Genomic DNA, 23692 nt, shown 5'->3' with positions numbered 1-23692 from the left:
AATCACTTGTTCGACGACACTCGTCTTTGATTTTGGTGTATGGTGATGTAGTCATATTCAGAAATCAAAGCAAGCATATCTCAGACTGTCGTGGGTGTATGATCAGCTTCTGAAGACATGTAGTCATAATCAGAAATCAAAGCAAGCATATCTCAGACTGTCGTGGGTGTATGATCAGCTTCTGAAGACATCTCATAGTTTCAACATTTTAGATTCTAGAGGTGTCGTGGGTGTGACTGAACGAGCTCGATATTTTGGTCGGATGCGCAGGTCTGAGACTACTCTTCTAGTTTAGGTAGGCACCAATTTTGACATTCCAAGAACATATATATACTTACTCATCATGTAGACATAGTATATTTGGGCAATTGCTCACTTGTTAGATTACATACTTCTCACTCATACTGAACCAAGTGATATCATAATCATGTATCTAACCACAAAATCTTCTAGCTTGTTCCCTATCTTTTGACTTGCTCCTTTTTTTGGAATGGTCTTTCCCCCACTTATATTCTAGGACATCTAGGCTCTCTCAAATCCACTCATCGAAATCGAAATTTGGAGTGATGGGCGTCATTCTTGGGACCTTTGCTTGAGACACTCTTAATGATTGGGAAACTGGAAAGTGGGCGGAATTTGGTCATTTTTTTTAACATGTTAAGCTTCGGGAGATTGAAGATAAGAGACTATGGGCTTACAATCATATGGATGCTAAAGCTTGGACAACCCTTACTAGCGACAACCTAAGGAAAAGGAAGGTCATGGCTGATTGCTTCATTATTTGTGGTAAGAGAAGGAAAGCATCCAAAACCTTTTGAGATTGTACTTTCTGAAGGGGCAATTGAGATGTTTTCTTGAGTAGCTTCTGAAGTACAAACACTCATGATGGACCATTGTTAGAGATCATCCAAATTCCAAAGCTGCAAAAGTACTCATCGTTTTGCTCAATCTGCAAAATCTTGTATTAACTTTTATCTACAACATTCTCAATCACTTTACATAGCAAATAAAATTCTGCCATTAAAAAAATATTGCATCCCTATTTTTTTGTTTAACCACCCTTTACTTGCTCAACCATACTCTGGGAATCCATAGTAGGTGCAAATTTTCCATATGCACACAGAGAGCTTCTTTTATGTTCTAATTGCTCCTTCACTCACAAAAAGAATTTCTTCAATGATATAACTAATCCATCCCACAGATTGCTTGTGTACTTCTGTACCACCCAAGTACCCAACACATTATTTGCTTTTGTTTCTTGGCAGCTTAGCACGCCAATGTGCTCAACTTTGGGTGAAAACACGAGAGTCTCTAGGACATCCTTTGGGCATTTCTTCTGAGCCCAATCATCTGGTTTCCAAAGAAGTCACTAGACCAGCAACAGGAGAGGTCAGTTTTGCTTCCTGTGTACTTGTTTATTATTATCATCTGCTTCTATCTAAGTTTGGTGATGTGCATTTCATGTCTTAAAGATTTAGACCATTCATATGAGATCTCATCGTAATTAATGTTTCAAAAACGAGAAAAGAAAAATGGTGAAAGTATCTTTCTTGAAATTTCTATATGATTTCGTTGCCATATATTGGCTGAGCTTCTTTTCATGGTTTTGACAACTAATATGACACTTGCGGGATAAACTATAAGTTGATTGTTGATTTGGTAATGAAATCCATGTACTGCAATTTGACTGACTCTGTTCTTTCGTCGGAATATTGTTTGTGAGAATTGAGAATGAAGTTGGTGAACTTCCCAGTGCATAGCCACGGAGATATGCAGAAAGTTCATTGGAACAAAGCTGCTTGAATGGTCTTCTGAGAGTACTATTATTAGTAATAAATTTCGTAGAAAAAAGAAAAAGAAGCTCTGTTCTAAGTAGAAGGAATCACCTAGTTAAAAAATTTAGTCAAAATATGAGTACCCTTTATTGGAGAAGCCTTACATTCAGCACTTGGAAAGAAGAAAATTACATGCCCTTTTGTCATTCATAGTGTCTTGCAACTCCTATTACTTCTTACTTCATTATGCTGAATAATTTTAAATTTTAAATGAAATCAATCGACAGGGGTGAGAGGTTCCTAGGCTATTTGTTCTCGAAGTTGGAACAGAAGAGATGCCACCTCAAGATGTAATCAGTGGCTCGACTGTCTTTAAGTAAACTAATGGCTAAAAATTAGTATTAGGTTGGGTTTTGACTTTTTGGTTTCAATGGTGCGCGTGTCTATCGTGCCAAAGCACACTTGTCTTGCTTGAGTATCTGCATCTGCATCTGCCTGATCATTTGAAAAAGTAAAGCAGATGGATCTTGAACTTCAAGTGAGGGGGAAATGAGGATTTTCCTGGTCAATAGTACTGTTAGCAAAACAAAAGTATTGATTGTGAACTCAGGAGGGGGTAAACTGTTGGGCTGTTAAGATCTGGCGGCTGTTGTTTTAGTAAAAAAATTGAGTTTCTGGATCTTGATGCAAGAGATAGTACTCTCTGTTAGTTAAAATATGAATAGAAAAGATGTTTTGTACAGAAAAAGGGTGATCCCCCACGGCCAGGCACACCATTTCTAGGCGATGAACCTAGGTTACTTGGCTACTTTTTCCATTTGTAACAAAAAGGGGTACTTTATCCCTATATCTTGTATTCTCTCGGTCTCACAAGTTGCGAGAGAGTTAGATTTATGTCCCATTGTCTCGACTCTTGGGTTATTTTATCTCAGTAGCAGTCGCATCAGAGGTTCACTATTTATCAGTGGAGTTCATATCAATTTGAGGGTAGCCAATGTTTATGAACCTTTTTTTTTATCAATAAAAGGTATAAATTACAATCCTCACTAGATACCTCATTTACAATAATTAACTTACAAGACTAGAGTATCCTAATCCCAATGTTTATGAACTAACAATATCTTTTAGTACTTAAGTGGTCTAAGGCTATTAAAAAGTTTAGGGCTTGTCCTTTCTGAGGGTTTCACATTAGATAGGATCATTCATTGTGTTTGGATATGGGGTGGTCTGGTGTTTTATATTTCTCTGGATGTATTGTTTTTGCTCTTGGCCTCCTTGGTCTATTTTGTTTTTACCAATAAATAAATTAGAGAAAAATTATGCTTTAAAAATGTTTTTGCCGCAGCTTAAAGAGTCGATCACACAGTTGCTAGAAAAACAAAGGTTGGTCCATGGAGAAGTGTTTGCAAGTGGTACCCCTCGCCGACTGGTGGTATATACCTTGATCTTTCTCTCCATCTCCTTCGTGTAGCATTTTCTTTGTCTCTTTTAAATTTTTTCTAGCATTGTAAATGTAGCAATGCTGAGTTTAAATTTGATTAAAACATATCTTCATTATCGTCTCTCTTTGTTGAATATTCTCACTGAATGTTGTTGATTGCATGTTATGAGAAAAGATAACAATGCTATAGAGACGAAGCGGATTTCATTCTGTCGTGTTTTTTCTAATGTAGTGATGTACTGATCTCAGGGTTTGTGTCTTGGTATGATCACTTTAATACACTGTATAGGCTGATTCGAACCCTCCACATGACTATATGACTACATGCTATTTACTTAGTATCATTCAATGTTTGTCTGAGAACTGCAACTATGTATTCTTTATTTTTTTTTGGATCCATAAAACCTATATATTGATGTAACTTGTTAAAATTACATCGTAGTTAGCACTTAGTAGGTAGCTGATTTGGAGATATGGGGAAGAGCCGAAAAGGAGGAAAAGTTGTTACTCTTTTAACAATTTATTTAAAAAAACTATGTTGGGATAGGATAGTTAGCCTATTGTTCTGAGGACGTTTCATTGTTTCTTATTTTCTTGTAGTGTTTGTACAAGTATTATTTCCAATTTATGTTTCTGACTGTGATTAAGCATGTGTAATATCCCTTATAGGTTCTTGTTGAGGGGCTTTTTTCTAAGCAGACGAGACTGAAGTTCGAGGACCTCCAGTGGCAAAGGCATTTGACCTTGAAGGAAATCCCACTAAGGTTTGTGTTTGCAAGTTTCTCATTTAATATTTTTGGTGCTTGGCATATTATTTTCTAATCTACAGTATAATCTTCTTTGTATGCTCTTAATTTTGAGGCACGTCCTTTTTAACTTACATGTCTGCTTTTTATTATTATTGGTGGAGCATGTTAGGCTTAATTGTTCTTTTTTCATGTCATTCAGCAGTCATATTTTCTAAGATGTTGTATGAAGGAAATAGCAGTGTCAGGGACAAGGAAGTCCATCTTTTAGTGAGTAATGGAAGGGGATAGAGAGTCTACAGAGATGTTCTGTGGGCTACTGGTCGAGACTTGGGTGATTGGTCTCAACGTCTTGGTTCAATCCCCACCTTCACTGGGGAAAATGGGGATTTAAGTGGATTAGGGAGTAAAAATCCTAACTATCATAACAAAAGATAGAGATTCTACTGAGGACAGAAGGTATTATGAAGTATACTGAGGTGGCAGGAATTGGGTGGGTTGCTGTTTTAACCAATTGATGGCAGTTGTGGAATCTGTGTGGCCTATGGGTGTTTTCTGTTTTCTTATTGTTATGTTATAGCTTTTTTGCATGTTGCTGTATATATATGTGTTTGTCTTGTAGATTTTCTATTAATTATTTTCGCTTTTTTGGTTTGCTTTGATCATCGCTTTTTTGGAGGGCTAGTGTAGATAGTATCTCACTACTTGCATAGTTATGGTAGTTTTGATGTATTTGGTGAACCTGATTATATTTATACAAGTATCTTCTAAGCTAGTGGTTTTGTTGTAAAGCTTAGCAGGGATATTACTGAAATTTGATTAAGGTATTGTCTGTTTGCTTAAAACTATTTTTTAAATCATTTTCAGGCTGCAGAAGTGTTTTGCCGAAAATATAATACCTCAATGGATTCTATGTTCAAAAAGGTTGATGGTGAGTTAATTCAGATGCACTGATAAACTTTTCTGTTGCATATTGCGCTGTATTTGCATGTTTTTGCTATCCGTTAGTAATATAGCCCAGTAGTCTACCAGTGGCGATTTAGTGTGACTTTCTTTGATAGGTTATACTTTCTTGTTTGATATAATTAACATTTCAGGCGCACCCCTTTAGAATATTTTTTTCTTTTCTTATTGCAGGGAAGACGGAGTATGTCTATCTTCATGTGAAAGAATTTGTACAACTTGCTTTGGAGGTGTGAACTCAATGCGTTTCCTTGTTCGTGTTTGTCACTTTGTGTCAGACTGCACTTTCTATACTATATACAAGTTAAAATATCTAGGCTTGGTTCATTGATCTATTTGAGATGAGATTTCGTCTTAGTTTTGTTCTTACATAGTTCATTAAACTATCCCTGATTTTGTTTCTATCTGTTGGTAGGTTTTAGCTGAAGATTTGCCTGCTACAATTGGTAAAATTTCATTCCCAAAGTCAAGTCCATGCGATGGAATTCTGAGGTAAATTACAAGCCATCTTTAAGATTTAAAGTTTTACTGATGCAGAGCATTAGTTCGTCTGTCAAGTGTTATACGTGTGCACCCCTTAACTGAGTCCAAGCCCATGGGTCGCAAGCCCACTAGTAGTTATTCTATTTTAGTCGTTGACACATGTCGTGTTCCTATTGGTTTATAGTTTTTAGGATTAGTATAAATAATGGGCTTGTAATTAGGGTTGAGGGAGAGTTGTGTTATTGAGAATATTTCAGAGAGAAATAAAGATTTGTTTTAGTTTTAGTTGTTTTGTTTAATTCAAGAGTAGATTTGATAAACTGAAGCTTCCGCCAGTTTAATCTACATAATTTACGGTTAGCTAAATCTTCATGGAATTTTTAATAGTCTATTACTTTTCTCCTACTAGATTATGTTATTGGTTTACATGAATGACGAAAAAAATCTCATTATAGTGAACAATGTAAGGTGCAATAGCTAAAAACACCAAAAAGGGGAAACATATATCAATATGCTAAAGACACCAAAATGTCAGTCCTTGATGATTAGAATTAAATGTACAGCATATCACTTAGATAGCACTTGGCATTGATAATTGTTTTGCTTTTCTCATGTCCTTTCTAATTGCAGCTCTACTAGACTTAAAAAGTATCCTGGGTAAGGAGTGGACCCCTTCTTTTTCCTGCCTTCTCTTTATGAGTGCTTATAATAGTTGTCCTCATGAAGCTCAAAAGTGAACCTATCTTGGGAGGTTGGGCCCAAGGTCTTCCGTTTGATTCCCACGTTCACTGAGGAAAGGGAACTTAAGGGATTATAAGTTGAAATCTTAACTATAAAAACGTTTTTTTTTATTCACCCGTTTACGTTATATGGTTGGTGGAGCATATTTCAAAGGAGATTGTATTGGAGGAGGAAATAGTATGGAGGTCTTCAACCAAGAGGAAGACAATTGGTGTTAAAGAAATCTACATAGGTTGGGTAGCAGGAAAGTTCAAGGAACTCTCTTTCTTAGGACATTGCATTTAATTGGAACTCCTGTTATGTATGGTTGGGGTGGATTTATGTACTGAACCTTCCACATTGTCTTGCCAAGTGGATATATCTTCTATTCTAGAATTTTCAACTTGTTCTTCGGATAACGTTTACCTTGTTTGATCAGGAGAGTTTTCAATTTTCAGTTTGTGTGTCATATGCTTTACTGCTGATAGACCTGTTGATAGAACTATCTGCTTTTAACTTTTTTCATGTATTGTTTGTAGGTCATGTTTACCAGGCCTATTCGTTGGGTCTTGGCCCTCCATGGTGATGTTGTTGTGCCATTCACGTTTGCAGGAGTTCTGAGGTAGCTACAGATACTTGTCTGGATTATACTTGGCTATAATTTCTGTAGAAAGGAAAGTTTAGATCAGTTTTAACTCCATTCACTTAATTATGCATTTCAAATTGTTCATGTGTTTTGGGTACATAACTAACTAACAACTACTAACCAAGACAGGTTGGGGTCTGCCTAACACCTAACAGTTTCAAAAATTAAAATAAAAATAATAATGCATAGTCGGTAAGTCCTACTGTCATCCATTGTACTTTCTCTTGGGAGGTGTGGTGTCGTTCTGATCAACAATCATGGGTGGTTTGGGTTGTTCCCTGCTCCGTGAAGGAGTTATTAGAGGCTTGGTTCTTGAGGGTTCATTCTTCCAGAGGATGTAAGATATGGAATATTGCCTCTTTTGCAATCATGTGGGGCTTTTAGTTGGAACAGAATCGGTGGCATTTCGAGGATACATTACACTCAGTGGAGGAGGTGATTATTTTGAAATAAGTTCTCATCTTCCTTTGGTCAAAGATATGGGAGGAATGGTGTGACACTCCTTTTGGAGACTTTGTGTTTAGATGGGAATCTCCGTTAGGCAATGCTTAACGCGATCTAGTTGATTCTGTATTGTTTTCTTTTGTAGAAAGAGAGACAGTAAAAGTTAGGTCTCAAAGTAAGACCCATCTTCTATTTATAATAACAGAGTTACAGTGTACATAGGTTGGGCCCAAGTATAGGCCCAATAGGACTAATATTACAATACTCCCCCTCAAGCTGGTGCGAAGATATCCAATAGACCCAACTTGCCAATGGAAGAGCGAAGATCAGCAGGTCCCACTGGTTTGGTAAGAGTATCGCGAACGTGCGCCTTTAGTCCTAACAAAGGGCGGGGAGACAATCCCAAAGACGAACTTTCTCCCATGAGAAAATGCACATCAATCTCTATGTGCTTAGTCCGGCTTCATGTAGGATCTGAACTGGTTAAATGGATGGCGGCTTGATTGTCACAATGAAATCACGGATGATCCGTGATCAGGCAAAACCAAGCTCTCTCCCAAAATAGATCGCGAACCACATAATCTCACAAGTGCCCAAAGCCAGGGCACGATACTCAGCTTCAGCAGATGATCTCGAGACAACAGATTGCTTCTGGCTTTTCCATGAGATAAGGTGATTCCCACGAAAAGCACATAAGCCGGTAGTGGAACGACTGTCAATAGAACCTCCATAATCGAATCGGTGTAAGATTCTAAGGGACCCCGTGGAACCGGGCTGCATAGAAGAGACCTAAGCCAGGGCAAGACTTTAGGTACTTCAGAATATGCTCCACTGCATCCATATGAGATTGACGTGGAGCATGCATGAACTGACTAACTCTGCTCACAGCATAGGCAATGTCTGGTCTAGTATTAACTAGATAAATAAACGGCCAACAAAGTACCGATAAGTCGATGGATCCGACAATAATGGTCCATAAATGCGCGAACTAACCGCCGTTAGGCACCATAGGAGTAGAAACCGGTCGACAACCCAAAGATCCCCAGATCGGTCGGAAGATCTAGAACATACTTTCGTTGAGATAAAGAGATTCCCTTGGGACTACGTGCAATCTTCAATGCCAAGAAAGTAACGTCTGGGACCCAAGTTTTTAACCTCAAAAGACTTCCTGCGGATTCCTTAATTTGTACAATGCGATCGATGATCTCTCGTAATAATAATGTCGCCCACATATACAAGCAGATAAGTAAGCGGCCCCGTGAGTTCCGCCCGAACAAACAATGTATGGTCCGAGTGGCACCTCGGTAAATCCATATCAGAAGCCTGACAACCTTGAACCCATCGAATCCAGCTCGTGGTGATCGCTTAAGCCCATATAAGGACTTACGAGTCGACAAACTTTCCTAGCATACTCCCTCACCACGAAAAGCCCGGTGGGGATCCATGTAAATCGTCCGACCCGGATCTCTCCGGTGAAGGAAGGCATTCTTCACATCCAGTGATGAAGAGGCCAATCATAAGAGGCGACCGGGGAAATAAGAAGTCGAACAGATTTTAACTTGGCTACCGAGCAAGCGTCGCACCAAAGTCACGCCCAGTACATGTAAATCCCTTTAGCAACCAAACGGCCTTATATCGTTCAACCGTACCATTTGCCAAGTACTTCATCAGTAAAACCCATTTGCATCCAACGTATGAAGTCTTGGGAGGTAAAGCAACCATTTCCCAAGTCCGATTCTCCGAGTGGTCATTATCTCACCGCGATAGCGGCTACCCAACGTGGATCCGACAGAGCCTCGAACCGATCGCGGTATCCGAATAGAGGAAACCAAGTCGATATGTCCGATAGGAAGCGGATACACATACGATAAAAGAGACAAACCGCGAATAGGATGGTTAGTGGGAAAACCGTATTTGTCCGGGGATGCCCGGTCTGGAAGGAAATCGAGGGGCTCAACAAATGGGAGAATCAACGGGGAGCAATCATAGAGTCAACAAGAGGAGCAATCACGATGGGTAGATCACTAGAAGGTGAAGGAATGTTACCGAGGAAATTAGGCGAGCATGAGCATGAAGCGACGAAGCATGAGGAGAAGTCGCGACGAAAGTATACACTGTAAAGGTTTAGTAGGAGGGACCACCAAAGGAGTATTAAAGGCGAGGAATAGGATAAACAGTGGAAGACGCCTCCTCTGGGGAAGACAAAGATTCCTGCACAGATGTATAAGGACCAAAATATGCACTATGCTCGACAAATGTGACATCCAAGGTATGATAGAGGCGACGACTAGGTGGATGATAACAACGATACCCCCCTGGACATAGGGGAATACCCTAGAAAGACATAATCGAATGGATTTATCATCCAATTTGGTTCGTTCGTAGCCTTTTATCATGAACATAGCAAACACGCCCAAACAGGGGAATAATGGGAAACGAGAACACGATCGGGTATACAACTTGCAGAGGGCCTTACCATTAAGAACTCTACTTGGGTGTCGCGGTTTCGAAGGTAGCGTAGCCGGTAAGAACCGCGATAATGCCGATGGGATCGAGGAACATGCATACCTTGCAACAAACACCGAACTACATCCATAAGACTCGATTTTTTCGCTCAAAGAACACCATTTTGCTTTCGGTGTATAAGGACGTGTCGATTCTTTGAAGGATACCCCGTTGGTTAAGACGGGCGACAAATTCGTTGAAACATACTCCTCAAGATTATCGAATCAAGTCCGCGAACCACGATATTGAACCGAGTTTTAATGAGTTGAGAAACCGAGTGAAAATAGGAGAACTTCAGATTTCTTGCGAAGTAAATAGATCCAAGTACACCGAGTATGGTCATCTATAAAGGTCACACGAAGTACTATGGCCGAGAGGGTAGTCACAGAGAAAGGCCCCAAACATCCGTATGAATCACATCAAACATACAAGGAGATCTAGAAAGGCGAGGAATATAAGAATTACGCACATGTTTAGACAAAGAACAAGTATCACAATGAAAAAGAGTATTTTTGCATGCTTTTATTAATTCAGGAAATAAAGTACATAGATACTTGAAGTTGACATGGCCCAACCGAGCATGCCAACTTTTCAAAGACTTCGCCAGAAAACAAATAACGGCCTGACACAGGCAACACACTAGCATGCAAACTCGATACTGGTGGAACAGGTACTGGGACAAGGGGGGGATCTCCAAAGTAGTATAGTCCCGCATGCTCATAGCCCCTGCCAAAAATCTGCTTCGTACTCAGGTTCTGAAGATAACAAGAATGGGGTAAGAAAACAACAGAACAGTGATAATCTTTAGCAAGACGACTAACAGATAACAGGCTAAGTGCTAAGTGAGGAACATGTAAGACTGACTCTAAAGAGATAGCAGGGGATAACTGAACAGTACCCTTACGGGTAATAGTGGTGTATGAGCCATCCGCAAGGCGGACATGATGTGAAAAGGGTGTGCTATCAGACAATAATCTAGACTCACCAGTCATATGATCATTTGCCCCGGAATCAAGGACCCAACCAGATGGAGGCGGGGAACGAATATGGAACGCAGTAGGTGTACCTGTGGCAGCAGTCATGGCAGAAGTACTAGATGTCCCCCCACGTAGAGACATAGCATGCATAAGCTGATCAATCTGTCTTTGGGTAAAAGTCCCGTAATCCTCGAAACTCCCCCGAATGATGACTACCGTAAATATCGCCAATAGTCGCGCAATACGAGGTTTGTTGCCTCCTAAGCCCCTCGACCCCTCTTGGGGACGAAGCTCACGGATGCAACCGATAGCAACTATCAATAAGGTGGCCACGCCCTCGCAATGATCGCAAAGCGCCCACGAAAGTGTTCCCGGATGGAACAAGAGAACGAAAGCCACCGAAGACCCCGGGGTCGAGTAGTAGCAACAAACGCCATCCGATCGCTAGTAAGACGGTGCATCGTAAAACCACCGGAGAAGAAGTAATCCGAACACGACGCTTCATGTTTTCAATAATGGCATACCACCAAGAGATGGAAGAGGTGCGATTGAGAACTTGAGTGCGCGAATGGCTTCAAAAAATCGAGTGAAGACCAATAAGGAACCGATGAACTCTGTTTCTCCTCACGCTCAAGAGCCGCCATAATAGTAGGTGTCATACCGAATACTTGGATAGGGAAGTGTAAGTAGAAAGCTCCTCGGTAACTTCTTCAAGTACCCAAAGTAAGCTAAGGCGAGTAAAGAGCCCCCGTGGTAGCGACCCAACTCGCGGTGTAGAGCTCATAAATTCGAACCTCATTGTTCGTAGTAGCATACATTTCGGAGAGAGAGCCCACAAACCATCAACAAATCTCATAAAAGGTAAACATCTCATAGACATCGGGCTCCATAGAGTTGAACAACCAACTTAGAATCATACTGGTTGGTCATGGACCAACTATTGTAGGTAGGGTCTCAGATTAATTGGACAAATCATCTTGTTGGGAACAAGCCAATCCATCTTCCCTTGGCCCCCAAAAATAAGCGAAACGTAACGAGCCCAAGAGTGGAAATTCAGCCCATTAAGAAGAAGCGGTAGTAATTTTCTTTGAAGAAGAGAAATTATTCAACAAGGAGACATCATCCGTACCTTTAGAGTCGTTATCCGTCATGATAAGGGATATAGTGCAAAGAATAGTACCTTGATGTGAGAAAAAAGTTATAATCGCCGGAAACCTGCCGGAAAAATGTGATAAACGCCGGAAACCTACCGGAAAACTGTGATAAACGCCGGAAACCTACCGGAAAACAGTAGGAGGCAGCACAAGTCAGGATTTCGGATGAAGAGACTCGGGCGGCACAGTCGGCGCAATATCGTCGCCGAGCCGGAAGAAAGGAAGGGGGTGGCGGCTAGGGTGGTGGCTAAGGGTGGTGACTAGGGTTTGATCTCCTTACTTCTCTCTTCCTGTTTTTTTTCTGATACCATGTAGAAAGAGAGACAGTAAAAGTTAGGTCTCAAAGTAAGACCCATCTTCTATTTATAATAACAGAGTTACAGTGTACATAGGTTGGGCCCAAGTATAGGCCCAATAGGACTAATATTACAATATCTTTTAGTCTGTTGTTGTTCTAATTTTATTGTTTGGATATCTCATCCTATTCTTTCAATTCTTATATATACTACCAAGGGGCTCAATGTTCTGGGACATCTTTTGAACAACTGTTTGCGGGGATAGGGTCACCCGTGATCTGTAAGTCGCCGGAGCGGCGCGTGGTCGAAATATCTTAGGAGGATCGAGCTAGTCTCTAGTATAGGGATTTAAAGATTAGGAATAAAAAGAATAGGACGATCTGAGCTTCCACGACTCCAACGAACGCCGGGTCCAGGTCTCTTACTGTAGTCAGTCTGTAATTCCTTGTTGAAAGTGTCTCTTTTCTGATTTACAAATCTTTTCCAAGTTTTTTTTTCTTTGATATAATTCAAATGTCCCATCACTTTCCGAATTTGGGTACTATTCTATGTATCTTTCAATATTGCTTGGGACTTGGGTGTCATCATCAAATATCAAGGAAGCCTTGGGCAAGAGTGTTATCATGATGGTTCCACTCTCTAGCATTGCCAAATGGCTAGCGGATCATCTACCAAATGCCATTGTATGGAAACTATGGAAAGAAAGGAACACGAGGATTTTTTTAACAAAAAGAAGGGAGTTGCATAAGTTGGTAGGGGAAATAAAAAAAAACTCCTATGTGATTGGGGATGTGCTACTCCATTGTTTATGGGTGTAACATTTGTTGATTTCATGTGTAATTGGGATTGACTAGTGAGATGAGCGAGCTTTGTAATTGCGTAATTGGGGTCTTGGGGAGTTTCAGTGTGGTCGAGTAGCTCCTTAGACTTTTGAACATTGTAAACATTATTGTCTTTCTATGAATACAATTGAATTTTACTAAGAAAAAATAATAAAAATTCACCTATAATTGCGAAATAGTTCATTGACAAGTTCCTTCCTCCTAAATTTAAGCTGTTTCTGGTTTAGAAATTTTAAAATATGCAACAACTTTTATTCGTAAATTTGCATATGTTACAAGTGTTTGAAGATTTCTGTACCGATCATAATTCTCAAAATGTTGGTTTCACAGTTTTTTTTCTGCCTTATGTAATAAACATGTTTGTACGTATTAAACACAGTTGCTTGACCATTTAAGAAGACCATTGTAACAGTGTGTTGGCATATTTAACACATGGGTTGTAAAACCCTGCTCGACTCCCCCAATCATTTAAAAACGTTGCCATGAGCACATAACTTATATTAATATGTTTTGTTCTTATGGTGGTGTAACATTGCCACATTGACAGGTCTGAATTTGCATTTGTAGATATCTTTACTAAGCTAAACTTTGCGATAAATGTAACTTACCTCAATTTTTTATATGATGATGTAGTGGGAACGTGTCTTGTGGTCTCCGTAATACTCCTTCAGCTACTATTAAGGTAGATGCTTGCATTTGTATCATTTTATTTGTATGGATTTGTATTCATTTCTTTAAACGTTGGTTTTTTGTTTCATCTTATATTCCAGTTGTTATTTTACAATGTATTAAGACTATCTGTGAGACATTTTCCTTTTCTACTTCAAATTTCAATGAGCTTCTTTATGAATCTACGCAATTTTCCAAGTAGAACATGCAGAAGATTATGTTAGGGTAATGGAGAAAGTAGGAATTTCAATAAATATTGAGGTATGCGAAAAGTGTAAGTTTAATTTTTACCTTTCACTTCAATCATGTCAGATATTCTGAAGTTGCTTTTGACACACAGGACCGCAAGAAAAACATATTGGATGCTTCAAATTCTCTAGCAAAAAGTGTTGGGGGTCATCTTGTTAATCACAGTACCTTAATTGAAGAGGTAGGTGTTATTTTCCCCTTCCACATGATTTTGTTTGTTTATAAGCAAGAGTTGAAGTTCTAATACATGCAATGTAGGTTGTAAATCTTGTTGAATCACCTATTCCAATACTTGGAGAGTTCAATGAATCATTCTTAGAGCTCCCTGAAGATCTGTTAATAATGGTAAGCTATGTAACCTTTTAGAAGATGTGATGATGTTTCTATTCGTACTATTAAATCTGCATTCCGTTCAGCAGTTATTTTTCTCTCTAGCAATTTTAAAAAATCATCATTGTAACACCCTCAGCTTTGTACATGAAATGCCTGCAGTTAAAATATATAATCTTCCTTTGGCAAGGGCTAAACACATGCTTGAATGATATATTTAACTGTTTTCTTTACTCTAATAAAGAGTAAAATTATATTATTGCTAATGAAGAAGAAAGGAGAGAGAAAAGAGAATACAGCTTAATTAGTTTCGGCCTTCTCTCACACTCTACTTATATAGGAAAATAGTCTGTTTACAATATGGAAAACCTCACATATAACTCTAACATAAATTATATATCCAATCTTGAGCTGATGTGATAATTTCCAATCTACCTGCAGGTTATGCAAAAGCACCAGAAGTATTTTTCCATAAGAGATGATGATGGGAGGCTATTACCGTATTTCATTGCTGTGAGGATGCTCAATTGAGCTTATCTTTAGCTCTTTAAAATATTGGCTGCATATAATGTTTCACTTGTGGAATATTGACTTGCGTATTTATTATTTAAGTAGCAAATGGAATGATCAATCCGACAGTAGTAAGAAAAGGGAATGAAGCTGTCCTCAGGTTTAGATGTTGAGCCTGCTTTAATTTTCTTGTTTGTGCATGGGAAAGGGAAGCAGTGCAGCACTTGCCTCTAATGTGCTGTTTTAAATTAGTGCAGAGCTCGCTATGAGGATGCCAATTTTTTTTATGAAATGGACCTCCGCAAAAATTTCTACGACTTCAGAAGCCATCTGAAAGGGGTTCTGTTCCATGTAAGCCTTTTCATCTTAAACCTTGATAATCCTTTGGAGACAATATTTTAGTGTTCACCTAGCTCGAACCACAAACCAATCATTGTTTAGTTTGGTTCTGTGTAGTCTGTAGACATGGATGATGACTGACTTGGCCAATCCAGACATCCAATTAATTGACAATTTGCCATGACTGCAGATTGACTCATGGAATGGCGCTATTGTCCTGTTCGTGTCTTTATTTTCGTTTTAGTGTGTAATTTCTGGATTTTCTTTTTGAATAATGAATAATATCTTTGTGTTAAAAACCGGCAAACATACCAATGTAAATGTGACTTATAACATGAGTGAATCAAGATAGTTTGTCCTAAACATTTGAATTTCAATGAGATTCATGTACAGTACTACTGTCTCTATGTAGTAAATATCTCATGTTGGATAGACATGTTCAGTTTTTATTGGGGCACAAAACTGATTAAAGGGAATCCTACAGTTGTACTGTTTGTATTACTCTATTGTCTCTTCACATTTAGTAGTACCCCCTTGACAAAGCTTAGTTTTGGTTGACCTCAATTTGAGGTCTAAAGTATATCTGTGTGATACCCCTTGACCAATCATACAAGGATTTCATGGTTTCCACTAAGACTCTTTTCCATCTCCTCAGTCTTGTCCTAGAACATTCTCCGATTATGTTCGTTCCAAAGTCCCCACACTGTTGACTTGTGAGGATGCTTCGCTTTGTTTATTCTTTGGTGAAAGATCATGTAGAATGGTGTCTCCCACTGGGTATCCCTAATGTTATCTGAAGGAGTCCTAGGCTTGTAGAAAGAAGAGAACAATTCCCACACACAATTAGCTAACAGACATTTGGCAAGAATGTGGTCCACATTCTCCCAGCCATGCTGCAAGAAGAGCATTCATTGGCAATATCCAATAACTCTTGCATTGAGCCTTGTCAATGGTTTCTATACACCTAAGATAGCCCATCCCAGGAAAAAAGCAACTCTAAAAGGAATAGATGACACCCATATTCTTCTATGTCTAAAGTTTGCAATAATCTCGTTATCATCTAGCATCTTTCCAGCTTGTTGCTTTGCTAGCATCTAGCAACTCCTCTAAAGTGGAACTCCTTATACTACCTCTAATGTTCATTTTTAAGTATCACATGAGAGGGGCTCTTGTGTGAATAAAAATGTATCTCTTTTGTTCACACTCACTAGTGGTCAAATTCGATAGGCTACAGGAGCTTCAAAAATAAGTACTATAAAGTAGTCAAAGAAACAGTGTGCTGATACAAGATTTCCCTTCATTAAAACTAAAAACATAAGCATGTCCAAAGTGAAACTTGGAACTATTACCAGTAATTGAAAGTTTCAGAACCTAGGAAACAAGCTTATCAAAGCATCTGGTGTGTTTTGATTTCATGGCCTACAATAAAGTGTCAATCTGTTTTTTTTTTTGGTCATTTTATATTGAATTCTATATCTTGATGACATCGATGTGGGAAAAACAGGAGAAGCTAGGAACGATGCTGGATAAGATGACGCGTGTTCAAAATACTGTTACAAAATTAAGCCTGGCCTTTGGACTAAATAAAGATCAGCTCCAAGTTGTCCAAGGTGCTGCCATGCTAGCTATGGCTGATCTTTCCACTGCTGTTGTTACTGAATTCACTTCTATTTCTGGAATAATGGCACGTCATTATGCATTGAAGGATGGTTATTCTGCCAGGTTGTTTATAACTTGCTGTTGCACTCCGGGCTATGCATATAATTCTGTATTGTTTTTTTATTATTATTATATTTTCTTAATATCGATTCACTATATATAAGTGGTCCTGACTTGATTAGGAGATTAGGGTGGCTAATAACTTCTTTAATTATTTAAAATTGATCATGGTCATTTTAAGGCCTTTATTCTTATGTTAGAGATAATCCTCTCACTAAATTGTATCATGACTCAAACTTGAACAAGTCTACATCATTAATTTAAAGTATTTACTTGTCATAATAAAAATAAAAGTACTACATTAAGAATATAAATAAGCAACTTTACCTCGAGCTGCATGAGATTTACTTTGACTACAAGAGAGTATAGACTAAGGGAGAATCCTATCGTGGTCCAGTTTTTGATGCAGAAGAGTCTGGATGCCCTGACTTCCATTTTCATGGTAACTGCATTTGATGAGTTCTATGACAGTAACTAGAACATGAATGTAATATTAGATCTGCTGTATTTCATTTAAGAGGTTTTCCTAATTCTATGTCTTTGAATGGGTTATAGCTATTGTCTCTATTACTTTAATTGAACTTGACAATGGGTCTTTCTTCTGTTGCATTTTTGTACGACAGATTGCGGAGGCCTTGTTTGAAATCATGCTTCCTAGATTTTCTGGGGATACACTTCCAAAAACTGATCCTGGGATAGTCTTAGCAATAGCTGACAGGTTAACTCCACCTAAAGTTTCACTTTTCTTTTGCTTATGTAATCAGCTTACTTGAGATTTATTTACTTCACAATTTCTTGATTTGAAGTCGATGCATCCTAGGGTTACAATCCCTTTATATGAACCAACCCAGATTGGTTTTTATATTTTGATCCCCAAATTTATGTTTAGCTGCTCTTTAGAGGTTATTTACGCTAGGTCATGTTTAGAGTTACTTTAAGGTATTTTTTGGGAAGTGTTTACTATTTTACTCTAGGTCATCTGAAAAACATATAAAAATAGCTGCACTATTCTGGTCAGAACTTATGATTGCATGTGTATACACTCACCAAATTATGTGTTCGTGATTCTTTCTCACTGCTTAAAAAATTTACGTTCTAGTTTTCAGGGTAAGAAGACACCCACAACAAACTCTGTTTCTATTCTGAGATATCATGTAGAGTATATTTTTTCTACTAAGTTACCTATAATTTATTTGCTCCCACATTTATTCCCTACTGCCATTATTCTTCTGTTAGGATGAAAAAGTTGTGCTGGTGATGTTCTTAACGGTCGAATTCTATTATGTGATCTGCAGACTAGATACTCTAGTAGGTTTATTCGGAGTCGGTTGCCAACCTACTTCTACTAATGACCCGCTCGGCCTGCGAAGAATCTCCTATGGTCTTGTAAGCTTGTTACTTTTTTCTACATTTATCTTGGGAGTACAAATATGTTTTGTTTCACCGACTTTCCTAGAGCACATTATATTCGTTTTAGATGTCTAAACTGATTAAAATGAAATTTCTAATGTTGATTTTGTTTGTATCAGGTTCAAATATTGGTAGAAAATGACAAGAACCTGGATATACGGAGTTCTTTAGAAGTTGCTGCAGAAGTTCAACCCATTCAAGTAGATCACACTGTTGTAGATAATGTGAGTTTTAGCTCCATTGGTTTATGTGGAAGGAATCTATGCACATGAGAATAGATTACATATTAGTGGTCATCCATTAAGAATTAAGATATAATGAGATATTCATGCATTTGATCTCCATTTTAGCGTACTCAAGAACGTATCAGTTCAGATAAATCATAAATATGGTACTTGAATTTTTTAGCCCCGTGGGTGGGACCTCATATTTATTAGAAACCTGTCTTACCACTAACTAGTTACGATTGTGATAGCTGGTTACCATATATCGACAGCTGCTACGTTTTTATTTTTATTTTTTTTTGTTTAGTACTCTGTATGATAGATATAAACATAATGTATTTTTCAGGTTCACCAATTTGTTACGCGGAGACTTGAGCAGTACCTGGTATGTTTTAGTTCCTCATGAAGCATATGTATCATGGTTTATAATTAATGAGAAAATGTGTTATGACCGTCCTGTATAAAATTAGCAGTATAAACTTTTCTTAATTTCAAATTTCAATTTCTACATGATTTAGTTGATTCTAAAAGGAAAAAGAATCTACCTAGTTCTTCTGTGTCTGTTTCTGTTATAAAGTAGGTTTCAAATTTCATGTCAAATGTTGCTTGTTCTTCTTGATTTCACAAAATTAAAAACTGTTTTGTTCCCGAATGGTAAAATTTTGAAATGGTACCAATAGTTCAAAAATTGCTAGTTGAATAACTCATTTCCAGACAAGGTATATTCATGCATCTGATAAAATATGCAGATCATGGAAGTGTTTTCTAACCTGGTTTAAAGAGAAAAAGTAATTTTTTTAGCCCATACACTTCTTAAGAATGCTCTATCTTTTATGTGATTTCCTTTTCAAACTTAACGGACCTATTACCCTTGGAAATCTTCTTTATCTTTTACATGATTTATTATTCTTTGTAGTTTATTGTGACTATGTTACACAAAGGTGTATAAAGTCAGTGACTATTGTTTTTATTCCACTAGCAGGTGGACAAGGGTATAAGTCCTGAAGTTGTTCGTTCCATCCTTTTAGAGCGTTCAAATTTTCCCTGCCTGGCTACGAAATCTGCCATTAAAGTAAGTGATTGAAAACATTCTGTGGTATCATATTTCATTGTCTTACTTGCAAATTAAACTGTGGAAGGTACTCAGCTGTTTGACTTTGGCTTACTAGGAAGTTACTTCTTGATCTTGTTAAGATAAATTTAGTAGTAGTCAACTTAACTTTTGAAACTATGGGGCTGAGGTCCTCTGTGTTTGCTTTTTTGGTCGTTGTAAGCCTGTAAGGGTCCGTCAATGCCATTCTGAAATACAGGAATGCTAGTTTTTTACCTTTTCTAATTCTCAATATTTGTTTTCTTTAATCTTTGTCTCTGAAATGTAAAGGTGGCTGTGGCAATCAGCCCTACCTTATCCAATTTGATCACATACAGGACACTTTTTTTTTTATGTGTAAAATTCAATTAATTAATATGACAACGTTATAGAATTACAATAAATAGGCCACGCAGCAAGGAGCTACGCAATGCCCAAGAAGATCCCCTTTACCCAGTTACAAGCCCGTTTATAGTACAAATGTGTCCCGGTTACAAATAAAGTCTTGGTAGGTCACCGTTTTGAAACATGGATTATCACATGCCCAATCATGTAACCCTTCTTTGATCCCTTCCAGTCTTCCACAACCTTGTGAACGTCTTTTTCTAGTTGCTCGACTGTCCTTCTCTTCTTCCACATGTTACAATTATTATCTCCTTTTTCGCATTGTTTCCATCTTTTTTTTTTCATTATTTAATATTATTTTTTATTTCCGATTGAGAAAAGCTTATTGAAAACACAAAAGTTTTAAGATAAACATCCTAAAGGAAGGTGTAACTTAGGGCTTGTGTTTCAGGCCGTATATTTCAATACCTTTGTTGGATAGGATCAACTCTATTATTTGTCTGTTCTGTTTCTTGTATCATGTTGTATCAGCCCAATCTCTAGTTAGTTGGTTTATCTTTATTGCTTCTCTTCATTATTGTTTCTCTTTCTTTTTGGTTTATTCACCCAATATTTTGGTCGGTGTTACCTTTTGTTTGTGCTTTTCATATGTGAAGCTTTCTAAACATCAAAAGGAATTGTACATTTAGAACAAAGGCATGTAAACATTGTTATCTTGGCAATTTGTTCTTTTTACTAGATGGAGGCCCTATCCAGAGGTAAACTTTTTCCACAGGTTGTTGAAGCATATTCTCGGCCTACAAGGATTATCCGTGGGAAGAGTCTGAATGCCGATGTGGAGGTAACTTTTCTTTTCTCTTCAGATGGAATACTTTCTCCTGAACAAAGTGCCGAATATGAGCAAACCAAAAAATATTGTTATATATGAAATTACTTTGGCTGAGAATTATGACTTTTCATCGCAAATGATTACTTGACAAGCACTTTGTACCCAAGTCCAGTCCATATCTCATAAATTTAGTATGAAATCTGTAGTCAACGTCAACATCTATTCCACCACAAATGATGTGTACAGTTAAATATGTCTCGTGTAATGATCTTTTCAGGTAAGTGAAGCTGTCTTTGAAACACGTGGAGAGAGATCTATGGAGTGCTTTCCTGGAAGTAAAAAACAAAGTTCACCCTGGTACTTATTTTTCATTGATTGTACACATGTTGCTTAAGTTCAATTCTCCTATCCTGTTATGTTACAAAGTTTCTTTTTATGTTGAATGTGATTATTATGTTTTTTGTTACTACTTCCGTTGATGTGTTGTCAATTGTGACCAATACTTTATTTGTATGTTCTTTTTAGGTATTGAGGTTGATGATTTTGTTGAAGCGTCATCTCAACTACTACAACCACTTGACAGTTTCTTTAATCATGTTTTTGTGATGGTGGTATGATCTTTCTCCTTATATTGGATATTTAACTATGTTAGACATAGTTTAAGGCAACTTGAGTCATGGCTGGTGGCTGAACTGTTCAACTTTTCTAAATCTGTTGTGATATGAACTTCTATTATGTCATATATTCAGTCTAGTGCTAGTTATTTGTCTTTTGTGTCTGGAAAACGGAAATATGCTTCTTGGTTTTTTTCCAAATGTAACGTGCAATCTTTTTCCTCATGTTTAATGGACATTCAGAATATTGCACTTATATATGTAAGAGAATCACCCAAGCGTTATTTTCCTGAAATGTAGGAGGATGAAAGAGTTAAAATGAACAGGCTTGCTTTACTGAAGAATATTGCAGATCTTCCCAAAGGGATAGTGGACCTCTCCGTTCTGCCAGGGTTTTAAGGTTTTACATTTTCACCCTCATAATTAGTTATTCAGTATGGTCATGTCAAATAATAATTATTATTCCATGTCCATTTCTTTGACGATGTGCAGGTGCATCTGGCCGTTATAGCAATTTTGGCTACGACAATTTTCAAATTTAAAAAGAGTTTTCCAATTTTGTTTGGGGGTAGCGTATTTTGGTCTTTCATTTTAAAACATTTTGCCACCTTTTGTCTATCATGTTTACTCCAGTAGAGTTGATGTTAGTTAGTACGTAACAGTTTAATTGTGCTTCATGTTATCATATCATCTTTACAATATTTATGTTATAGGTACTGCCAATTTTTGTCACGTTTCTATGGTAAATTTTTTTCTTATCTCTTTACACTTTGAAAACAAAGCGTTCGATTGTTTGGGGGTGGGATAGAAACATTTGCAAAAATTAGGTATTTTTAGGATGTAAATTATGCACTTTTCTTTATAAAATATTAAAAATCATAAATATTGTTTATACTAGGCATTTAGTGATAATGGTATTGTTCCCTTCTCCATGATGATATTAGTTTAGAAATCTCACGTAGTATTTGAATTAGGATTTAATTTTTGAAATATAGATTAATATGTAGGTAATAATCATTGCATCTTTTCATAAACATCTTGCATGAGCATTTATGATTGTACTTGACAGTATTTTTCTGAGACCGAGGTTAGAGCACTTAATACATATCCTGTGAGCATCTAGCCTAAAAGCCTCATATGAATTATTGTCTGAGTGATAACACAAGGGAGAAGTCAAATCCGAGTATAGAAATTACACATCCACTTGCTTGATCACCACACCATATCTTAAGCGAGAATTTAGGCTCTCTTTGGATCGGTATAGACAGAAATTTACACCTATATGAAATTTATTATCCACTAGTCGCTCCCACTGAGCCTTTCATTAGCATTTTCACAAACTATAAATCTTTTACTCAATAAAACAAAATAAAAAAATAAAAATAAAATAAAATCAGCCTACCTATCTGGATAAATCTGAGAAATATGATGAGTGAAGAAAAGAGAAGATAAAACTTGTGTAAATAAAAATTAGTTAGTTGCTTCGAAAGAAAAAGAAAATAAAATAAAGCTTTCAAAAGAAAAGGAAATAGAAAAAGAAAAGAAAATAAAGCTTCCAAAAGAAAAGAAAAAATAAAAGTTAGAACTCCAAAAATAGAATCAAAATGAGTCAAAAACCAAAATAAGGGCTAAGTATGGAGCAAAAAGTGTAGAAGCAAAAGAACAAGATTTTCTCTAGTTACATAATATGAAGACCCTATTTTCTCAGACTTGTCTTTTTGAATATCTATTTCTTTCCCTCTTTAACCACACTTATGCCTCGTATCACATAATAAAGACCTCTAGCTCAATTAGGAATAGGTTGGTGTGATAGTAAGTAGTAGATGTGTTTAATCGACCTCGGCTTTCTTGGATTGTCATTGAGATTGTGAGAAAACGTGTGCCCACTGCACACTACAGTTAGCAAACTTGAGTGGAAAAATCAGAGTGTTATGTGTTTTGACACATTCTTTGTGAGAACCTACTTAGGCACGCTACCCAAAAGTTTCAGAAACGGACCTGCCATTGCATTTCATATCATAGTTCATTGTATAGTTGTTTATCTTAAGATGATTTGATTATTATGCATGTATTAGCTTAAGTTTTAGAATTATCATCCTTGTTTAAATACTAGTGAGATGTATAGATTCTGAGATAAAATTAGGGAACAGTTATTTTTATTTCTTAGTCGTTATAGTATAAATAAAGTTTGTGAGTACCTTTTCTAAAAAAACTCTCACGAGGCTATAACTCGTTCATTCGGGAATTTCTAGTGGTTTAAGGCCTTATTGCATATATGGTCAATGCAATCGCACTCAGCAAAACGAGACTAGTTAAAAATACATTTTTGGCTACTTATTTTAATTTTACATATTTGCTTGAGGACAAACAAA

The 23692-nt window shown here is 37.4% G+C and overlaps 1 long non-coding RNA gene and 1 pseudogene across 2 annotated transcripts; one reads left to right on the top strand and one right to left on the bottom strand.

Moving 5' to 3' along the window:
• The first annotated feature begins 16 nt into the window (after positions 1-16).
• Positions 17-22050, top strand: LOC147514717 (glycine--tRNA ligase, chloroplastic/mitochondrial 2-like; annotated as a pseudogene). Its single transcript, XR_015212951.1, has 26 exons — positions 17-270; positions 1266-1389; positions 3121-3207; positions 3886-3980; positions 4830-4893; positions 5100-5155; positions 5341-5417; positions 6668-6750; positions 13626-13678; positions 13867-13922; positions 14002-14091; positions 14169-14255; positions 14682-14755; positions 14854-14910; positions 15008-15101; positions 16594-16857; positions 17432-17526; positions 18104-18194; positions 18338-18442; positions 18789-18827; positions 19425-19514; positions 20617-20718; positions 20984-21063; positions 21232-21317; positions 21621-21720; positions 21813-22050. The product of XR_015212951.1 is annotated as a glycine--tRNA ligase, chloroplastic/mitochondrial 2-like (transcript).
• On the bottom strand, positions 10215-10897 carry LOC147514718 (uncharacterized). The gene is made up of 2 exons (XR_015209517.1): positions 10709-10897; positions 10215-10478 (listed from the first exon to the last, which is right to left on the bottom strand). It is a non-coding gene; the product is annotated as an uncharacterized LOC147514718 (long non-coding RNA).
• Positions 22051-23692: the final 1642 nt, after the last annotated feature.

This window comes from Coptis chinensis, chromosome 2 (assembly GCF_015680905.1).
Source record: "Coptis chinensis isolate HL-2020 chromosome 2, ASM1568090v1, whole genome shotgun sequence".
Lineage (NCBI taxonomy): Eukaryota > Viridiplantae > Streptophyta > Magnoliopsida > Ranunculales > Ranunculaceae > Coptis > Coptis chinensis.
This window is presented reverse-complemented; position numbering and strand designations above follow the sequence as displayed.